The 17,559-nt window shown below is 50.6% G+C and overlaps 1 long non-coding RNA gene and 1 pseudogene across 1 annotated transcript; both read right to left on the bottom strand.

Moving 5' to 3' along the window:
* Window positions 1–4,057: 4,057 nt before the first annotated feature.
* LOC117096529 lies at window positions 4,058–6,991 on the bottom strand (annotated as a pseudogene).
* A 4,422-nt stretch (window positions 6,992–11,413) lies between these two features.
* On the bottom strand, window positions 11,414–12,278 carry LOC117096705. The gene is made up of 3 exons (XR_004442599.1): window positions 12,172–12,278; window positions 11,707–11,880; window positions 11,414–11,450 (listed from the first exon to the last, which is right to left on the bottom strand). It is a non-coding gene; the product is annotated as an uncharacterized LOC117096705 (long non-coding RNA).
* Between the last annotated feature and the right edge of the window lie 5,281 nt (window positions 12,279–17,559).

Genomic DNA, 17,559 nt, shown 5'->3' with positions numbered 1-17,559 from the left:
ACTCCTCATTGCTCGAATTACCCCCTGAGCTCTGCTTCCCGTCACATCAGCAGTGGCATTATATTCTCATAGGAGCGCAAACTCTGCTGTGAACTGTGCATGTGGGGGATCCAGGCTGTGTGCGCATGAGAATCTAATGCCTGCTGATCTGTCACTGTCTCCCATCGCCCCCAGAAGGGACCATCTAGTTGCAGGAAAACAAGCCTAGGCTCCCACTGAGTCTACATTATGGTGAATTGTACAGTTATTTCATTATGCATTATAACATAATAATAATATTATAATGATAATATAATAATAATACAAGTAAAGTGCACAATAAATGTAATGCACTTGAATCATCACAAAACCACCACTCCACCCTCGGTCTGTGGAAAAATTGTGTTCCCCAAAACCAGTCCCTGGTGCCAAAATGCTGGGGACCGCTGCTCTAAGGCATAGCAGTCTTTAACCTTTTGGGGCACCATGGAGCCTTACATAGCCTGATGAGCTCCATGGACCCCTTAGAACTGCTGACGTGTGTCGCTTACATTCAGAGATGGAGGAAATGCTAAACCTTAGTGAACGTAAAGATGCATGTTCTCCCATCCAAGCTCCTGAATGCCCTGAATGTCAACCATGGGGACCTTGGGGAAGCTGGACAGGGATGTATGTACAGATTGACAGTTCAGAGTTGCCACCAGGGAGAAGCATTTGCAAAGCACAGGCTCTGCCAACGGGGTCTACTTCCTCCATTCCCCAAGCCTATCTTCTGCTTCACTTTGCCAAGACTGTGCCTTGCCCCAGTGTTGGAGCAGGATGCCAAATGGCAAGATGGGTTTATGGACTGGGTCTTCTGTTTGGTCAGGAGAGAGCCCATAGCAGCTGTAGGAACTTTGACGGGCAAGGGGCAGGGCGAAGTGAACCTGTAGCATGAAAGTATGTGAACGCTATGTCATGGAGGGCACCCCAGGCCGTGTCCAGGCCAGCTTCACCCTGTCTCTGGGAGAAGGGAGCCTGGTCAGAGCTGAGGAGAGGGCACCCCAGGCCGTGTCCAGGCCAGCTTCACCCTGTCTCTGGGAGAAGGGAGCCTGGTCAGAGCTGAGGAGGCTCTAGGGCACCAGGCCTTGTCCCTCTTGGGCCTGGGCATGATGCTCCCCAGTGGTGTGCACCAGTCTTGGGACCACTGCGGCTGACGGTGTGTCTTCCTCCAGGGTGCAGAATCCCTTGCCAAGCTAGGTGGGCCGATGCCAGCCCCTAGACCTCGAGGCTCCCTTCCTGATGGAGTACTGCCATTTGGAAGGGGTAACTTTTGTGGTCACTTTAAAAAATCATGGCAAAATATACACAACATAAAATTTACCATTCTTTCTAACCATTTTAAAGTGTACAGTTCTGTAGTATTAAGTACATTAACATCATTGCACAACCAGCACCACTGCCCATTTCCAGAAGGTCTTCATCTTCCTAAACTGTAATATCGTGCCCATTAAACTCCCCATGTCTTCTTCTCCTAGCCCCTGGCAACCACGATTTTACTTTCTGTCTCTGGGAATTTGATGACTCATATAATTGGAGTCGTGCAATTTTTGTGTCTGGTTTGTTTTACTCAACAGAATGTCATTTCATCCACGTTGTGGCCTATGTCAGAAGTTCCTTCCTGTCCAAGGCTGAATGATGCTCCGTGGCAGGTTTACACCATATTTTGTTTTCCTGCCCATCCGTGGAGAGGCACTGGGTGGGTCCCTCCTTTTGGCTGTTGAGAATGATGCTGCTGTGAATGAGGCAGTTAGAAGGGGGCTTTTAGAAGTGTGAAACCTGCCTCTGGGAATTTTAATTTCAGCTCCCACAAACGAGTGAAGTTAGTCCTTCTGTGCCTGGCTTATTTCACTTAACACAATGATCTCCAGTTACAGCCATGCTGTTGCAAATGACAGGATCTCACTCTATTTTCATGGCTTTGTAGCACTCCATGGTGTATCTATACCACACTGGCTTCATCCATTCATCTGTTGATGTTTGATACCTTATTATTGACTGTAGTTACCCTGCTGTGTAATAGATCTCTTTTCTTTTTTATTGATATTTCAGAGTTGTACATATTTTGGGGCACATATGATATTTTGATACATGCGTATAACATATAATGTTCTAATCAGGGTCATTGGGATGTCCATCTCCTCAAACATTTGTTTTTTCTTTGTGTTGAGAACATTCCAATTCTAGTTATTTTGAAATATACAGGCCAGGCGTGGTGGCTCATGCCTGTAATCCCAGCACTTTGGGGGACTGAGGCAGGTGGATCACCTGAGATCAGGAGTTCGAGACCAGCCTGGCCAACATGGAAACCCCGTCTCTATAAAAATACAAAAATTAGCTGGGCGCGATGGCAGGTGCCTGTAATCCCAGCTACTCAGGAGGCTAAGGCAGGAGAATCTCTTAAACCTGCGAGACGGAGGTTGCAGTGAGCTGAGATTGTGCCACTGCACTCCAGCCTGGGTGACAGAGCGAGACCCCATCTCAAAACAAAACAACCCCAGAAATATACAATACATTATTGTTAACTATAACTTTCCTACTCTACTTTCAAATACTAGAACTTATTCCTTCTAACTACCTATTTTTTTTTTTATCCCTTGTAATCTCTTTTCTTGTGGGAGGAGTGTACACCCTGATGGTGTGGGGTGGGGAACCCGTCCCTTGTTGGAACCAGGATCGAATATCACTGCACGGGAGCTGAAAGTTCCCGCCCGGCAACGTCCACCCTTGGCTGTGAACCAGAGAGCCCAGGGCTGCTCATTTCCAGCATTCCTGGCAGAGCACCTCTGAGGAAGGTGGTGAGGGGAGGAGAAGGTGCATTCTGCAGGGAGAAGCATCAGAGTGGGGGCCAGGGACTCTCCTGCGTCTCCTAATTGCCTGACTGTCATGTGGTCGATCAGCGCGCTCCCAGCATTACACAGAGCAGTCATCCAAAGACAGGCAGCACCTCACAGCCCTCGGCTGGAGAGGAGAATGGAGGCCGGAGGCCCCAGAGATTTGGGATAGGAGGAGAAAAGGAAACAGAGGTGCCCCTTCCTGTCTTATGGCAGGGAATCAGTAAAACCACTAGTGGAGTTCACTGGCTTCTCTGAATCTTTGTAGAATCTGTCCCACCTCTCCCGCACCCCCGATCCTCTCCAGCTGCGGACACAGTGCCTGTTCCGCAGGGTGTGTGTGCAGACTACAAATTCACAGAAGGGGACCCTGGGGACCCTGGGTTCTCTCCCCTCGCTGAGGACAAGAGAGGGGCCCCCACCCCATGTTAATGATGCGGGGCCTGCAGGGACCTTAAGTGGCATTAGCACGGCATGGAACAAGAGAGAAAATTTAGAACCTCCATTCCAGCTCGTGATGTGCAACGACCGAGAATGTGGCTGAGTGTGACCCCCTTGCAAAGGCCTGGGCCCTCTTTAACAGGCGCTGGCTGCCCTCTAGTGGAGAAATGAGGACGGGGGGCGGGCGAGCTTGCTCAAGGACACTCACCGGGGAAGGGCGGTTTGAAGACAGGTGTCGTGTGTAGCAACAGCGCACCCTGTTTCCGTATATCTGTGTGTATGCGTGTTATGTGTCAGGTGCTGCGGGCATATGAAATGAATTACAACATTGTTATGGGCTGGACTGTGTCCCCCAAATTCACTTGTTGAAGTCCTAAGCCCTGCTCCCTTAGAATGTGGCTATATTTGGAGACTGGGCCTGTAAAGACCCGAATTAATTAAAATGAGGTCATTAGTGTGGGCCCTAATCCCATATAACGGGTCTTCTTCTCCTTCTCCTCCTTCTTTTCTATAACATCTAAAGTAAGATTTATTTGCCTTAAGCTTTAAGAACATTTGCTGCAGCTCAGGCAAAAATAGGTAAGTATTCACAGAATATGTCTATGAACTCTAAGTCTAGAGTTCAGAAAGGTATTTCAACTAAAATACATCAGTCCTCACATCTGAAATCACTTAGACATTACTGATGTATTTGGAAGCGTTTCCGTAGAGATGTTTTAGACTGCTGGCGCTCAATGCTTTAGAAGGTCAGGTAAACCCAGTTCTCATTTGTTCAGCAGTGCCTCATTTCCGCTACATAAAAATTGGTCTCCGGTTCCACTACCAATGCCTGCTTTACATGATGTCATACTGTGTTGGTACCACGTAAGGTGATTATACTACGAAAGACCTCTAGACAACCTTGTTCAAATGTAACAGCTGGTTTCAGTAATTCCAGGAGCAAGGGAACTGTCTCCAACAATTCTCAGGTTGATAAATTTGATTTTCCAAGTATTCTCCACAAAAGGGCAGCAGGTGAGCCAAAAAAATTGTTCAAAAATGCCCAAGCAAGTATTCCTTCGATGGACAATCCTAGCAGTTCCAACCATCACCAGCCCATGAAGAGAAGAAGCACATTTCAGTCCACGTGAATCTAGGTTGGGCTGAGAAAAAGAAATTCTTTTACTAGTGACGGCAAACAGACTCATGATTTCTGTCCCATGGTAGTTCATCACTTTTTTTTTTTGAGACGGAGTCTCTCTGTCGCCCAGGCTGGACTGCGGTGGCGCGATCTCCGCTCACTGCAAGCTCTGCCTCCCGGGTTCATGCCATTCTCCTGCCTTAGCTTCCCAAGTAGCTGGGACTACAGGCGCCCGCCACCACGCCTGGCTTTTTCTGTATTTTTAGTAGAGACGGGGTTTCACAGTGTTAGCCAGGATGGTTTCAATCTCCTGACCTCATGATCTGCCCGCCTCAGCCTCCCAAAGTGCTGGGATTATACGCATGAGCCACGGCGCCCGGCCTCTTTTTATCTTTTTTTTTTTTTTTTTAGAAAGAGTCTCACTTGGTTGCCCAGGCTGGAGTGCAGTGGTGTGATCTCGGGGCACTGCAGCGTCTGCCTCCCAGGTTCAAGTGATTCTCCTGACTCAGCCTTCCGAGTAGCTGGGACTACAGGCATGTGCCACCATACCTGGCTAATTTTTGTATTTTTAACACAGATGGGGTTTCACCATGTTGGCCAGGCTGGTCTCAAACTCCTGACCTCAAGTGATCCACCCACCTCAGCCTCCCAAAATGCTGGGATTACAGGTGTGAGCCACCATGCCCAGCCAGTCTATCATGCTTTGTTCTGACTTGTAATAGAACCTAAGCTGGACATCATGCTGTGGTTCCCATTCATCTTGAGGTGGTCCCAGGAAAGAATTGTGAGAATTAAGAAGTCCAAAGACCCAGTGACAGAATTCTCCCAGGCAATGAAAATCAACCTTTTCAGCCTTTTAATCTTTTGCCTGCTGTTGAAAGAGCTGGATGTCCTCTGTCTTTCTAACTGGCTCTGGTGTTTCCTTCAATTTTGGCTCTGATTGCTTTTGTATGCTGAATAAGACTGTTTTTTAGTAACTGGAGGTATAACAACCCCCTGGTATTGCCAAGTACTTAAATGTGACTTTTTGGTGGACGTTTCTACGCCTCAGAAGTTCTGCCCTTGGACTCTCCACTAACATTGCACGAACGGCGCTCCAAATCCTCAAATCAGCAAGTGCTGCCCATGACATGGATAATCCTGGAAGCTACGCCATTGTCACCACCACGACCTCCCGGGGAACCGGCTGCCCAAGCCTGTGTCGTGGTTCCAAAACGGGAAAGGTTCCCTTGTGTTCCTTGCAGGGTGTGGGATGGGGGTGTGGCTCGCTTCTTCAGTGTCCTGTTTCTCCCACTGCTAGGGGAGCATACAGATGGGTAGGCCGTGGGGCTCCGACCCCACGGCAGTGTCTAGAGGTGAATGTTCACAGCTGAAGCCTCAGCTGGCATGTGCTATTGTTTGCTCTTTTAGTTTTGCTGTCTACAGGCAGCGTAGGCCCTCTACTTGTTGCGTGGACAGAGGGCTTTCTGTATCCCGGGTTCTTGCCTTGATGTACCAGAAGAACCAGATTACACATGGGCTTGGAGAATGGGTGCAAGGTTTTATTGAGTGGAAGTGGCTCTCAGCAGATGGGGGAACCAGAAGGGAGATAGTTTTCCCCTGAAGTCAGGCCGCTGAGTGGCCCAGGCACTCCTCCAACTCCCCCCGCCAAACTCCACGTCATTCTGTGGTCAGTGGCATGCTGGTGCCTGTCAGCACATTCCTCTTGCCATCCGGCCACTTGTGTGTCCTTCCGCCAATGTGTTCCTCTCCACGTCCAGCCGCTCCTGCCTCTGCCTTGCTAGGGTCTGGGTTTTTATAGGTGCAGGATGGGGTGTGGCAGCAAAGGTGGTCTTGGAAAATGTAACATTTGGTCAGGAAATGCCTGTCCTCACTTAGGTTCGTGAGGGTGGAGGCTTAGGGACTACGCCCTCCTCTACCGGGTACTTGCCTTCCCCTCTTCTGTATCATCACCGGGCGCGGTGGCTCAAGCCTGTAATCCCAGCACTTTGGGAGGCCGAGACGGGCGGATCACGAGGTCAGGAGATCGAGACCATCCTGGCTAACACGGTGAAACCCCGTCTCTACTAAAAATACAAAAACTAGCCGGGCTAGGTGGCGGGTGCCTGTAGTCCCAGCTACTCGGGAGGCTGAGGCAGGAGAATGGCGTAAACCCGGGAGGCGGAGCTTGCAGTGAGCTGAGATCTGGCCACTGCACTCCAGTCCGGACTCCGCCTCAAAAAAAAAAAAAAAAAAGGACCATGCTCCTCCCTTCTCAGCATTTCCCTATCAGTTCCAGAGCAGTGGATCTGCCATGGTGGCAGGGATTCCCCAGGATTCTGCCTAAGCAGGTTCTGAGACTGTCTGGGTGCTAGGCCTCGAACCCCTCCACTCCTGGGCTCCAGTGACCTGGGGTCAACGTGAGGCATGGGAAAGGGTGGCTGCCTTCCATGGCACAGGTCTGCCCTTACATTGGTGGTCTTTGGGCTGAACCAGGCAATTGGTGACAGTGTTGCACAAGGCCATGAATCTCCTCATTGTCCAGTAGCCTAAGTAGGTTATGACAGCCCTCCATCTCTGGAGAGCTGAGTCCTGACATCTCGACTCCCTGGGACAGAGGGAGAGGATGATGGCAATAACGTTGCCCCTATGGTCCACCAGGCCCGCGCCTTGGCAACACACACCACAAGTCATGGCAGGTGTTCTTATAAGAAGAAGAGATTAGGCCTGTAATCCCAGTGCTTTGGGAGGCCAAAGTGAGAGGATCACTTGAGCCCAGGAGTTTGAGACTGTGTTTGAACCAGGAGTTTGGTTCCTTCTGGTGGGTTCTTGGTCTCACTGACTTCAAGAATGAAGCTGCAGACCCTCTGGGGAGTGTTACAGTTCTTAAAGATGGTGTGTCTGGACTTTGCTCCTTCAGATGTTCAAATGTGTCTGGAGTTTCTTCCTTCCAGTAGGTTTGTCGTCTCACTTGACTTCAGGAGCGAAGCTGCAGACTTTCGCAGTGAGTGTTAACGTAGTGCGAACCCAAAGGTTCATAAAGGTACTGCGGACCCAAAGAGTGAACAGCAGCAAGATTTATTGTGAAGAGCAAAAGAACAAATCTTCCACAGCCTAGAAGGCGACCCCAGCGGGTTGCCACTGCTGGCTCAGGAATAGCCAGCTTTTTTATTCCCTTATTTGGCCCACCCCACATCCTGCTGACTGGTCCATTTTACAGAGTGCTGATTGGTCCATTTTACAGAGTGCTGATTGGTCCGTTTTTACAGAGTGCTGATTGGTGTGTTTATAAACCTTTAGCTAGACACAGAGTGCTGATTGGTGCATTTCCTAACCTTAAGCTAGATAGAAAAGTTCTCCAGGTCTCCACAAGATTAGCTAGACACAGAGTGCTGATTGGTGTGTTTACAAACCTTTAGGAGACACAGAGCGCTGATTGGTGCATTTTTTTTTTTTTTTTTTTTGAGACGGAGTCTCGCTCTGTCGCTCGGGCTGGAGTGCAGTGGCCGGATCTCAGCTCACTGCAAGCTCCGCCTCCCGGGTTTACGCCATTCTCCTGCCTCCGCCTCCCGAGTAGCTGGGACTACAGGCGCCCGCCACCTCGCCCAGCTAGTTTTTTGTATTTTTTAGTAGAGACGGGGTTTCACAGTGTTAGCCAGGATGGTCTCGATCTCCTGACCTCGTGATCCGCCCGTCTCGGCCTCCCCAAAGTGCTGGGATTACAGGCTTGAGCCACCGCGCCCGGCCTGATGGGTGCATTTTTACAGAGTGCTGATTGGTGAGTTTACAAACCTTTAGCTAGACACAGAGCACTAATTAGTGTGTTTACAATCCTTTAGCTAGACAGAAAAGTTCTCCAAGTCCCCACCTGACAGGGAAGCCCAGCTGGCTTCACCTCTCAAGACTAGCTTGAACAACAGAGTGAGATCCCATTTCTACCAAAAAAAAAAAAAAAAATTAGCCAGGTGTGGTGTTGTGTACCCCTAGTCACAGCTACTCAGAAGGCTGAGGTGGGAGGGTCACTTGAGCCCAGGCAATATAGCAAGACCCTGTGTCTACAAAAAATTCAAAAATTAGCGTGGGACTATGCCTGTAGTCCCAGCTACTTGGGAGGCCGAGGTGGGAGGATCGCTTGAGCCTTGCAGTGAGCTATGATCATGCCACTGTGCTGCAGCCTGGGTGACAGAGCAAAACTCAGTCTCGAAGGAGAAGAAGAGATTAGGACCCAGACAGGCACAGAGGAAAAGGAAAGACCCAGTGAGAACGCAGGGAGAGAACAGCCATCTCTCAGCCAAGGAGAGAGGCCTGAGAAGGACCAACCCTTCCAACCTCCAAGACTGCGAGGAGTAGGTGTCTGTTGTTTAAGCCGCCCAACCTGTGGTACTTCATCACGGCAGCCCGGGCAGACGAACACACACACGGATTCTGTCCTTCAGGAGCCAGCATTTGTAGATAAATCACGACTGAATGGCAACGGTGAGCAAAACTCAGTGGCCCTTGCCAGCTTCCAAACGCCCAGCGCTTTCTGCGTGCAGCCTCACGCAGTGGCGCCTGGCACACAACCATTCCTAGCTCAGGAAACCAAGGGGAAGAGGTTCCGCTGCAGGCCCGGGAGCCCAGCCCATCCCTAAGCCTAAAGACCTAAGCCCCGGGCTTCCCAGGGGAGGGGCACAGCGTTTTGAAAGCAAGAGGAACTTCTGACAAGGTGAGCAGGGTGAGGAAGATATTGATTTTGATTTTGATTTCCCCTGAATTCTCTATAAGAATAGAAGGGGCAACCAGAACCCAGGTAGTGAAACCAAAGCCCACGATGGAATTTACAACCTAGTGAGGGGAGGCCACGGCCTCGGGGCAAATCCATGAGGTATTGGCATCTGTGGTGGGGGAAGTGCTGGGGGAGGCTGGGGGGCGTGGCAGAGGGGTGGGGAGGGGAAGATAACACCAAGCAGAGCTGAACGAGGACGCAAGGAGAGGGAGGCAGCGGACTGCGAAACGAGCAGAGGAGCGCAACAGACGCTGGCAGGCCGCAGGGAAGGGCACCCTCCTTTAAGTTTAAGGATGCAAATTTCAAGGTCAACTCCTATGCAAAGGATTATAAGTGTATTATAAAATAAAATAGGACGAATAATGTAAAATGGATGAGAACTATGCCCCAATCATGTCCAAACAAACTTTAAACAAGACACTGATACAAGATACGTGACAACATACATACATTTCTCTGAACTTAAAACTTTTTAAAAATGCAAAATGAATGGCAAGAATTTAGGGAAGGGTTATAATGAACATTTAAATAGCATTTCAGGCCAGGCGTGGTGGCTCACACCTGTAATCTCAGCACTTTGGGAGGCTGAGGTGGGCGGATCACGAGGTCAAGAGATAGAGACCATCCTGGCAAACACTGTGAAACCCCGTCTCTACTAAAAATACAAAAAGAAAAAATTATCCGGGCGTGGTGGCGGGCGCGGTGGCGGGCGCCTGTAGTCCCAGCTACTCGGGAGGCTAAGGCAGGAGAATGGCGTGAACCCGTGGGGCAGAGCTTGCAGTGAGCGGAGACTGCGCCACTGCACTCCAGCCTGGGCAACAGAGCGGCACTCCATCTCAAAAAATATATATATATATAAACAAATAAATACATTTCATTTCAGAGATGAATATTACACAAGAAAAACAGGAGCAAATAAACAGACAAGGGCCTAAGAGAAATAGAAGCTGAAAAGAAAGAAAATGTTTGAGTCATAAAGAAAAGAGAAACACATAAAATCTCACTACAGACCAGCGCTAACAGAAGAACATTTCAGCTTGATGACAGGAAACACCAGTTTTGAATCTTGATTAAGCAAAAAGTTTCTCCTGTACACAAAAAAAGAATTCCAAGGATAACGAGTGTTGATGAGGTTGTGGGAAATTAGAACCCTTCTGCAATGTTCCTGGGAATGCAAAATGGTGCAGCCACCGTGGCAAACAGTATGGGGATTCCTCAAAAAATTAAAAATAGGGCCAGCCACGGTGGCTCATACCTGTGATCCTACCACTTTGGGAGGCTGAGGCGGGAGGATCCCTTGAAGCCAGGAGTTCAAGACCAGCCTGGGCAACATAGTAAGACCCTGTCTCTACAAAAGAAAAAAAAATTAGCCAGACAAGGTGATATGCACCTGTGATCCCGGCTATTCAGGAGGCTGAGGCAACAGGATCACTTGAGCCAAGGGGTTTGATTTTGCAGTGAGCCATGACTGTAACACTGCACTCCAGCCTGGGTAACAGGAACCTTGTTTCAAAAAAAAAAAAAAAAAAAAAACTAGAATGACCATGTGATCCAGCAATTTTACTTGTCAGTATACCCGAAAGGTTTGAAAAGCAAGGTTTCCAGGAGGGACCTGCATACCTGCGTTCACAGCAGCATCATTCACAACCGCCAACCTAACTTAGGTTGCTTGGGATGGAGAAACCCAAGTGTCAGTCAACAGATGAATAGATGAACAAAATGTGGTTTACACATACACTGGAAAATTTAGCCTCAAAGAGAAAAGGAATTCTGATACATGCCCTAATATTGATGAACCTTGACGTCATTATGCTCAGTGAAATAAGCCAATCTAAGCCAATCACACAAAAGACAAATACTGTATGATTCCATTTATATGAGGTACACTGTGTAGTCAAATCCTTAGAGACAGAAAGCAGAATGATGGTTGGCAGGGGCTGGGGAGGTGGGGATGGAGCATTGGCGTCTAATGGAACAGTCTCTTTTTTTTTGTTTGTTTCTTTTTTGAGACGGAGTCTCACTCTGTTGCCCAGGCTGGAGTGCGGTGGTGCGATCTCGGCTCACTGCAAGCTCCACCTCCCGGGTTCCGCCATTCTCCTGCCTCAGCCTCCCGTGTAGCTGGGACTACAGGCGCCTTTTATATTTTTAGTAGAGACGGGGTTTCACCATGTTAGCCAGGATGGTCTCGATCTCCTGACCTCGTGATCTGCCCTCCTTGGCCTTCCAAAGTCCTGGGATTAGAGGTGTGAGCCACCACGCCCGGCCAACACTCTCGGTTTTACACGACCAAGCCCTGGAGGTGGGTAATGGTGAGAGCCGAATGTGAATGCACTTATTGCCCCTGAACTGCATGCTTAGAAATGGTCAGAGTGGTGAATGTTATGTGTATTCTACCACAATTTAAATAATTCAATTAAAAACAATTCCATTCTTCTCATTAGTAGACCTATCTTATGAAAAACTGTACAGTTATTATATTTGAATTTCATCAATAAAAATTGTGTGGAAATGTGATGTAAGTACACATTTCTTGTGATGTAAGTACCTACATGGTATCTCCAGTTTTGCCTCTTCTGCTGCAAGGTCTGAAACATATTCTCTCTGGCGCCGCACAGAAAATGGTTTCGGACCCTTCCTCTAGAACAGGGTTCGGCATGTGGCAGACGCCCAGGAAAGAGTGAAGGACGAAGTTTCCTCTCTTCTCCACCGGATCCCTCTGGCAGCTTCGGGTCCAGTGAAAGAGAACCCAGGCCAGTCCCTCCGCCCGTGAGCCTCACCCCACAAACACCGGCCTCCCTTGCCTCATCTCTTGCAGCTTAAATCTCTTTCACCTATGAACCGACTCAAGTCTCAGCCTTAGAAAGATGCCCTGGGTTGTGACCTCCCTGTTCCTCTGTCCATGCACATCCAGGCTCTACACCGGGAGTTCCAGGCCACCTTCAGTTCCTATATCCTGTCCCTGCTCTCTGTGACCTCTGACCCCACAGCCCCAGGGCTCTAAGAGTTCCTCCCACCTGAGCAGATGCTCAGCCCAGCCATGCGCAGTCCTCTGGGGATCCTGATTCCCAGAGAGCATGATCCCAGGTCTTTCTGGTTCCCACCTTGCCCTACTTCATGCTTCCGTCTCTAGCCACACCCCTGCACAACCTGTGACCTGGCCTCAGGACATCTGTTTCTCAGGTCTGCTGTATAGGCTTGGCTGCCCCAGGCAGCAGGAAGAACCTCGCCTCCCCTGCTCACACAGCAAAGGTGTTTAGGCCTCACATTGGGGAAGCCCAGGGTGGGAGGCCCCTGACTCCTTGGACCCATGATGACATCAAGGGTATCTTCCTATCTCTGCTCTGCCATCTTCAGTTGGCTTTCCTCTGCTGCCATTTCGGTCTTCACACCAGATGTGATAGTGTCCTAGGAAGAAGAGGCCATCTCTTCCTATGGCTATCTTCATCAATAAAGAGTGCATTCTAGGCCGGGCGTGGTGGCTCAAGCCTGTAATCCCAGCACTTTGGGAGGCCGAGGTGGGCGGATCACGAGGTCAGGAGATCGAGACCATCCTGGCTAACACTGTGAAACCCCGTCTCTACCAAAAAATACAAAAAACTAGCCAGGCGAGGTGGCGGGCGCCTGTAGTCCCAGCTACTCGGGAGGCTGAGGCAGGAGAATGGCGGTAAACCCGGGAGGCGGAGCTTGCAGTGAGCTGAGATCCGGCCACTGCACTCCAGCCCGGGCGACAGAGCGAAACTGTGCCCTCAGCAGTCACTGGCAGGGGATAGGGGTCACCCAAACTGGGTGGAGGCCGGAACCTGACACCCCTGAGCTGTGCTAGGCAGAGGGCTACTGAACAGAATTGAGGTTGTGAGGCCAGAGAGTCAGGCTGACTCCCTCCTGCCCCAGGTGCTCTTCAGTGAAACCCTGCTTGGTCTGCAAAGCCCAGCTCGCTGCCCTCGAAGCTGCCCTCCTTACCTCCTCTCTCCTAGGCCTCACCCACAGCCCTGTCTTGGGTCAGACAGCCATGTGCTATGTCTGTCCTCCCATGCAGCATCTGCCCTGTGGGGGTGTGGGGGGATTCTCCGCCACGTTCGGCACCTCCAGGACAGGGAGTGCATTTCACTCAGCGCCGCATCCTGTGCACCCTCAGCCATGCCTGCAGAGTGCATGTGGGGAAGGGCCCGAGAGACCCCAGGGAAGGGACAGCACTGTGTCTGCATCCAGAAGAAAGTTCTGAAAAGAACGGAAACCTCTGTGACTAAAATGAACTGACAACTTTGTAATGAAAACAATGACTTTGCTCTTCCAGGAGGCACAAAAGGAGCCCCGGGTAGTGCACACCCCCAGGCAGAGGTCAGGATCCCCAGGCAGTGGTCAGGAGCCCCAGGCAGTGGTCAGGAGCCCCAGGCAGTGGTCAGGAGCCCCAGGCTGTGATCAGAAGCCCTGGGCAGTGAGGAGGAGGAGCCCCAGGCACTGGTTAAGAGACCTGGGAAGTGGCCAGGAGCCCTGGGCAGTGGCCAGGAACCTCAGGCAGTGGTCAGGGGCCCCAGGCAGTGAAGAGGAGCCCCAGGCAGTGAGTAGGAGCCACGGCCAGTGGCCAGGAGCCGCAGCTTGCCAATGTTCGCTCTGGCACTCAGGCAGGGACATCTGGACCAGCATCCTGCATGGGCTGGGTCTCAGGCTCCTTGCTCCATGAATTAGCAGAATCTCAGGTGCCTGTTCTTGAACACGGGAAGGTGACATAGTACTTCCAGTAGGTCTTTTCCTAACTTCTTCCCTTTGCGTTATTCTTTTTCAACCTAAGCATGCCAGGGCATGACCTTGTGATTTTTCAAGGGGCCCTAACTTGGGAATGGCAGGCATGGAATAATTTCTACCTAGGGCGCCATGCTGGCCAAGGCTTTCCCAGCTTGGAGCAGACCTCACGCTCAGCCAGGAGACTGCCCACAGCCTTGGTGAGCTCCAGAGTCTCCTCTCCCTGCAGGGGTGTCTTCAGGAGCCCACAACTCAGCAAGTCCCTCCTCAGTGAAACGCGCAGGAGGAAGCCCTGCGAGGCCCCAGGCCTCCAGGAAGCTGGAAGGTGCTCGCGGGGTGTGAGGCAGGGCAGGGCTGGGGGTGCACAAGGTTTACGGAGGCCGTGAATGGAGTTCTGTTAATAGGGAAAGGAATTAAAAGATGAGGTGCTTGGACTTTGGGTCTCGAGGCCCAGAAAACTAAGGCAAGGGGGCCAGAGTCAAACAGACAGGGCTTGTCTGCACAGGAGCCAGTTCAGCCAACCTCAGAGATCATCTGTCTGCACAACGGCCTGCTAGTAAAGGTTTTCCAGTTATTGTTCACACGTATCACCCTTGAGGGTTTGGAAACACTTCCTGGGCACTCCCGGGTGCTCAGACAGATGCTGTGGACAGGTGGCCAGTGTGCACTAATGATCTTTTTTTTCTTTTTGTTTTTTGTTTGTTTGTTTGTTTGTTTGTTTTTTTGAGGCGGAGTCTCGCTCTGTCGCCCAGACTGGAGTGCAGTGGCCAGATCTCAGCTCACTGCAAGCTCCGCCTCCCGGGTTTATGCCATTCTTCTGCCTCAGCCTCCTGAGTAGCTGGGACTACAGGCGCCCGCCCCCTCGCCCGGCTCGTTTTTGTATTTTTAGTAGAGATAGGGTTTCACCGTGTTAGCCAGGATGGTCTCGATCTCCTGACCTCGTGATCCACCCCTCTCGGCCTCCCAAAGTGCTGGGATTACAGGCTTGAGCCACCGCGCCCGGCCATTTTTTTTCTTTTTGAGACAAGGATCTCACTCTGTCACATAAGCTGGAGTGCAGTGGCATGATCACAGCTCACTGCAGCCTCAAACTCCTGGGCTCAAGTAATTCTCCTGACTCAGCCTCCGGAGTAGCTGGGACTACAGGTGCGTACCACCACGTCCAGCTAATTTTCTATTTTTAGTAGAGATGAGGCCTCGCTTTGTTGCCCAGGCTGGTCTCGAACTCCTGGCCTCAAGTAATCCTCCCATCTTGGCTTGGAAAAATTGGTGGAATTATAGGCATGAGCCACTGCACCTGGCCTAAATGCTATTTATATGTTATGATGTTTTGATATCTTGGGAGGCCAGGCTGGTGGGAAGAAACTGTCCCTCCCAGAGACAGCTAAATCCTAGAGATGATGAACTGCTTTCCTGGGAGCCTGTTTATTCACATGCAGACCAACCAGTCCCAAGTCCATACCCCCAACCACCCCCTCTATCTAACTCTCACAATCAAGCCACTATTTCCTGGGTCCTGAATCACACAGGACCAGGCAGCAGGCACTAGGGATGGCCCTATAGACTGACCAGCCAGTCTTACTCAGACCAGCTGGTCCTGAGCTCTTCCCCTGCCCCACCTTGAAAAGCTCTGGTCTCAGCTTTCCCTGTTTCCTCTCTGCTTCCTGACCCAACCTGGGTCACCCCCTGTGGCCTTATGGGTGGGACGAGTGTGCCCCTCCTCTCCAGAAATATGAATAATGAAGTATTTCAGTGGCGCTGGCCACTCTCTGTGGGCGCTGACACCTCCGTGAGTTAAACTCCCACAGGCGCGGTGGAGACGCCTTGTGACTCAGCTCCTCAGGGCCAACATGGGCTGCCCCACCGGCCACGGCGCAGCCAAAGATCCCAAAGAGCGTTAGCATCTGTAGCCAGCCCCCTGTTGCCACCCCAGCCCTCCCGTAACCTGACATACATGGCGCTGCCCTACTTCACCTCAGAAAAAGGACACACATTTCGTCTCCATTTTTTACTTGAAAGAATTGTTTAGATTGTGGTAAAATACATATAACACAACATTGGCCATTTGAACCAATTCGGTGGCACTAAGCACATCCACATGATTGTGCCACCATCTCCACCATCCATCTCCAGGACTTTTCAGCTTCCCACCATAAACTCTACTCCCATGAAGCACTCACTCCCCATCCCCATTCGCCTCCCCTTGCCCCTGGCGCCCACCATTCTATTTCTGTCTGCATGGATTTGACTCCTCTAGGTACCTCATGTAAGTGGAATCATGTAGTATTTGTATTTGTCTTTCTGTGACTGGTTTATTTCACTGAGCACAATGACCTCAGAGTTCATCCCCATTGTAACATGTGTCAGAATTCCTCCTCCTTCTTCTTCCTCCTCTTCTTCTTCTTCTTCTTCTTCTTCTTCTTCTTCTTCCTCCTCCTCCTCCTCCTCCTCCTCCTCCTCTTCTTCTTCTTCTTCTTTCTTCTTTCTTCTTCACAAGGTCTCACTCTGTCACTCAGGCTGGAGTGCAATGGCAGGATCATGGCTCACTGCAACTTCAAACTCCAGGGCTCAAGAGCTCCTCCTGCTTCAGTCTTCCCAGTAGCTGGGACTACAGACACACACCACCATGCCTGGCTAGCATTTTATTTTTGTAGAGAGAGGGTCTCGCTAGGTTGCAGTCCTCCCACCTTAGCCTCCAAAGCGCTGTGATAACAGGTGTGAGCCACTGCACCCGGCCCAGAATTTCCTCCTTTTGAAGGCTGAGTGATGTTCCATTGTCTGCAAACACACAGTTTGTTTGTCTTTTCATCCATCGATGGACACTTGTGCTGCCTACACCTACTCGTAGCTCCCTGGCTGTTATGAGTAGTGCACTATCTCTTGTGTGCAGATGTCTCATGGAGACCTTGCATTCCTGCCTGTGGCATTAGTGCAGGTGGCAGGCAGGTCGGTGGGCAAGCAGGTGTGCCCTGTTGATGAGGAGAAGCCTTTTCTGCTTAAAGCCCTGTGTGGATCAAAAGTTGGAAAATACATTTGATTTTTACAATTTGTTCAAAATTAATCAAGCAAACATTGATTTTCATCTATTTTCTGAGATCTCTGCTATAAAACAGAAAACCACCACCCTCTTTACAGGGGAGCATCTTCTTCCTGGCTCCCCCCTTCCCTTCGAGCCCTGGAGGCATCCTCGGCTCCTCCCTAGCCCATTCATTTCACACGGTTCTTCCTCCTCTGCATCTCGAGGCCACTGGCTTCTTTGGGAGGTTCCTCTGAGCCACCCATGTGCGGGGTGGGTGGTCATGAAAAAGCACCAGTTCCGCCTCCAGCCAGAAGTCCCTCAAAAGCGAAGGGCACTGAGGACAAAACCACCGTTCCCTTCTCTTTTTTTTTTTTTTTTGAGACGGAGTCTGGCTCTGTCGCCCAGGCTGGAGTGCTGTGGCCGGATCTCAGCTCACTGCAAGCTCCGCCTCCCAGGTTTACGCCATTCTCCTGCCTCAACCTCCCGAGTAGCTAGGACTACAGGCGCCCGCCTGGTCGCCCGGCTAGTTTTTTGTATTCTTTAGTAGAGACGGGGTTTCACCGTATTAGCCAGGATGGTCTCGATCTCCTGACCTTGTGATCCGCCCGTCTCGGCCTCCCAAAGTGCTGGGATTACAGGCTTG

The sequence above is a fragment of the Trachypithecus francoisi genome, unplaced genomic scaffold (assembly GCF_009764315.1).
Source record: "Trachypithecus francoisi isolate TF-2019V2 unplaced genomic scaffold, Tfra_2.0 Lachesis_group14, whole genome shotgun sequence".
NCBI lineage: Eukaryota > Metazoa > Chordata > Mammalia > Primates > Cercopithecidae > Trachypithecus > Trachypithecus francoisi.
Note: the sequence above shows the minus strand (reverse complement) of the source record. Positions and strands in the feature narration are given on the sequence as shown.